At 54.8% G+C, this 4,166-nt stretch overlaps 1 long non-coding RNA gene across 1 annotated transcript; it reads right to left on the bottom strand.

Annotated features, from left to right (window-relative positions):
- Positions 1-6: 6 nt before the first annotated feature.
- Positions 7-2,624, bottom strand: LOC127749713 (uncharacterized). Its single transcript, XR_008011311.1, has 3 exons — positions 2,368-2,624; positions 1,269-1,459; positions 7-278 (listed from the first exon to the last, which is right to left on the bottom strand). It is a non-coding gene; the product is annotated as an uncharacterized LOC127749713 (long non-coding RNA).
- Between the last annotated feature and the right edge of the window lie 1,542 nt (positions 2,625-4,166).

Raw genomic sequence — 4,166 nt, 5'->3', positions numbered from 1 at the left:
TGTTAGTGGGGATGGAGGATATACAGAAGCAGCTTCCCCACGAGCAACAGGAATTTCGGGAAATTAAATCCTTTGTCGCTTCCGTTGGGCCCGGGCCGCCCGATGGCCGCCCGATGGCCGCCCCGCGCGGGCGACATGATAAGGGGCGTGTGGTCAGTGGACGGCGTCTGGACGAAGAGGAGGAGCGGCCGGAGCGGCGACGTGTAACGCAACTTTAACGCGGTCCCGCCGCTCCAGCCGCGTGTGCCAGGCCTCATTCATTCTCCCTCCAGCGTCTTCTGGAACAAAAAAAAAGAAAAGAAAAAAGGAGTAAACAAGTTCCAGGTGTTTTAAGCTATACCTTTATAATTAAGTCTATTGTTGGCTACTGTATCATTATAAATATCATCTCAAAAACAGAGACAAATAAACCATATAGTTGTTATCAATGTTGTGAAATATTTTGTATCATGTGAAAAAAAGGTTGTTGTGATTAGAAAAAAATACAATTGTTTTAAAAGGATGCACTGTTAAAACCTTACAAAGCAATGCTTTGTAATAGTAAGCATTTGCTTTGTAATACTAAGCATAATTAGCTTTGCAACTTCCAGTGCAAATTTTATCCTTTGTATCGTAGAGGTGCGGAATGCGTCGCGCAAGCAGCGAAGTTTCTTAAGATTTAACAGTGAACTAATAATGATTGTTGACATCCGTTTGGCGAACGAGAAATGGGAATTCGATATGTAGTCGCACTTTTCTGGCTGATACGTTTCCCGCCGCGTCCAGTTTCCCCGTGGGTGTCGCGGGGCGCCGCCGGGCCCGCACGCAACTGGGCGCGCCTCGCCGTGGACTTGAGGCGTTCCGTCCGCCCTGGACGCGTTTGTTGTATACTAATATGTCAGGAGCGGCGTGGGCCGTGGCGGCCGGAGTAGCTAGACGGTTACTGCCTATGCCAATAATTACATACACTGGAAGACAGACCACAGAATCAGACTTCCCTCGCAGCTTCCTATACACCACGCCGCCTGAGTGGCGCAGTAGTAGTTGTTTGCGATTACCCGACTGAAGGGGAAAAAAAGAAAAGAAACGGATCAACCGTAAAATGTCTTGCTGCAGCTACTACTACTTGTCTCGGCCGGGCGTCGACCACACACCGCGAAACTAGGGTTGCTTCCGCCCGACTTAACGATCCGGTGCGGTGTAGTGCCGAGTGCGTGTGTGTGTGTGTGTGTGTGTGAGAGAGAGAGAGACTGCGTGTGTTCATTCTGCAACAAATACTGCTGCATTACCCCGGGCGTCCTTACAGAGCCATTTCTCTGTATTCCACGAAGAAACTCCTTCGGCGCCTGGCCCGTTCTCCTGGCGGCCGCGGGACGGCGCCAGACTTTGGTCAGCCGCTCTCTCAGTCGCCGGCCCCAATCACTACCGACAGGCGGCCGATAGCCGTGCAGGGGAGGCGCTGGCACCAACTCGGCCGGAGCTGAGGAAAACAAAAAAGAAATGATGGAAAACAGAGTGACGTCACAATATTTCTTTCTAGTCGCCAACCCTGCTTAGGACACCCCCTGCTCCTTAACGGCACCCTCAGGAGGTGCGCCCTACAAGCGCGTGCCGAGCAAGCAGGTCGCCGGGGAGACGACGGCGCAACAAGAGAGCGAGATAGAGAGAAAGACAGACACGGAGCCCGGAGAGCTGGAGGGCTCCCGGGAGCGCGCGCGCTGCCCGGCCCGGGCCCCAAATGTGTCGGGCATTTGTTTGCGGTGTCATGAAGCAGCCCCAGTCGATATGAGGGTAATAAATTGCTTCTGCCCGGGCAGCACACCGCGCAAGTTCGTACCCCTCTTCCCTTTACCCCCCCGCCGCCCCGCGCCCCAGTGTTTCTCCGACGAGGTACAAAGCGCATGCGGAGAATAATAAATTGATACACAATCACCCCTGCGGTCCGCGCGCCCGGCAGGAAATCAATCAAATTATCACATTAAACAACACGGGCGAACACGGCGGATACGAGGAGACGAGGCACCGACCAGCCTGACGAGAAAGGAAAAAGAGCTCAAAATTCACGCCATTTTCGTCTTTCTATCAATTCCTTCTCCTCCTCCGCCTACATCCTCCCCCCCCCCCCCCCCCCTTTCCCGAGCTACCCCTCCCTCCCCTCTCCCGCCGGCTGATTGATCCCCTCCGCCGGATCGACGACTGATCGACATGGTTTTCAGCTCCGAGGCTCTTAACGCCGAGTTATCTCCTAGGAGGATGCAGATGAGTGCGGCGGGGCGTGGCGGGGCGTGGCGGGGCCTAGCGGGCACGTGGCCTGGATTACGACGAGGAGTTAGTCATTCAACGAGTGGAGACGTCGTAATGACGCATTTTTTCTTCTTGTCCTCTCACCTCACAAGTCCTTATGGGCCTCTCTCGTATACACAAAGTTTTCAATCACGTCCAGACGAGAGATGCGCGCTCGATTTGTTGTGTTTGTCGACGGCGACTGCGCGGCCAGTATAACGCAACACTCGACGAATCAGAGTCGGCGAGCTGCGGCGGCTGGCGGCCGGCGCGGCCGACGGGGCTGGAGGGGCTGGCGGGGCTGGCGGTGTCGTCTGGTTACATTAGCACACCCACGTCCGTCCTGCCTAGGAGCCTTTCGCCGATCCTCCCTGCAAACAGTCGTAAAAAAAGATGCTGATTGCGCATGTGTGCGACTTGGAGCTGCAGTCCAGCCTCCGTCGGGCTGCCATAATAATATTAATGGAAAATACACAGAGCCGCTCAAGCAGACAAAAAAAAAGCGATCATTACGACACAAAAATGAAAACACGAAAAGAAATTTTCAACAACTCTATTGATTTTATAGATCAATCGGATCTATATTTGGAGATGTCTCGAACCGTGTTTCCTCCAAAAACTTAGAAAAAACAATTTCGGACTGGTTGACTTATTAATTAAGATATCCATATAAGGCACAGCAGGCGCCAGCATGGTAGCACCGTTCCGTTTTACAACAAGGCATAAAATAAAGTGAATCCTATTACGAGGTAAAAAAAAAAAAATTGTTTTCCATGTCAGCGCGTTTAAACCCCGAACACCAAAAACGTCCGGATTCATCTTGTTCGTCGCGCGCTTCGAAAAGCTTTAGAACTTCATCAAAACCGGTCATCTTTTCCTTCCTATATCACGAGCGGCGATCACCACTCGCTCACCCTCGCGGTAATGTATGCATATAGCCAACTTGGGGAGAGAGAAAGGACGAGTGACAGAGAGGGAACGAGAGAAAAAAGTCCGCCATTTCCGAGAACCTCGGCTGAATCATCAGCGTTCGCAATCGTGTGGGCGGTCAAGTCAACCTCTCCCCTCTTCTCTCTCGGTTAACACTCCTTATTTATCTCTCTCTTTAATTCATTAAAAATATAACAACCTTTACAAACGCGTCTTTTAAGATAACACTTACGCTTAAAAAGTTGATCTGATATTTCATTTATTTTCCGTTTAAAGCTGCTTGATACATTGTTTTCTTAGCGCGCCGCGGAGAGAGTCTCCGGCGCCAGACCGCTGGCGCCGGGCCGTAGCCTTGGGCCCGGAGCAGATTGGCCACCGCCGACCTTTCCACACGCGGAGCGACGCGAAGCAAAGCGACGCTCGGCGCCAGCAGCTCAGCTTTATAACCAATTTCTCGAGGCAAATCTGCTGAGACAAAGGCCCGAGCGGCATCCGCGGTAACCAAATCCGCGGCGCGGCCCGTGAGGGGTCGGGCCGCAGCCGGCACTGCCACGTCACAGGTCTTTATGATTTGGGCCAGGCCGGCTCGGCTACCGCTGGCCTGACCCCTGGAGGTCAATGCCGACCCGGCGTGCGCCAAGCAGGACCCGCCGGGCCCCGCGCGCGAGTGGGCGAGGCCCGGCAACGGACGGGCACTGCAACCGCAACAGCCAGCCCGCTGCGTAGGCCGTCCCGCCGCGCAGGGCTGCTCACCAGGCCTGCCTACCCGCCGGGCGTCAGGCCGTCCCACCGCGCAGGGCTGCTCACCAGGCCTGCCTACCCACCGGGCGTCAGGCCGCCAGTTGCGTAGGCCGTCACGCCGCGCAGGGCTACTCACCAGGCCTGCCCACCCGCCGGGCGTCAGGACCCGCTAGGTGTCAGGCCGCCTGTTGCGTAGGCCGTGCCGCAGCGCAGGGCTGCTCACCAGGTCTGCC

This window comes from Frankliniella occidentalis, unplaced genomic scaffold (genome assembly GCF_000697945.3).
Source record: "Frankliniella occidentalis isolate FOCC.00 unplaced genomic scaffold, Focc_3.1 Scaffold81, whole genome shotgun sequence".
Taxonomy (NCBI): Eukaryota; Metazoa; Arthropoda; class Insecta; order Thysanoptera; family Thripidae; genus Frankliniella; species Frankliniella occidentalis.
Note: the sequence above shows the minus strand (reverse complement) of the source record. Positions and strands in the feature narration are given on the sequence as shown.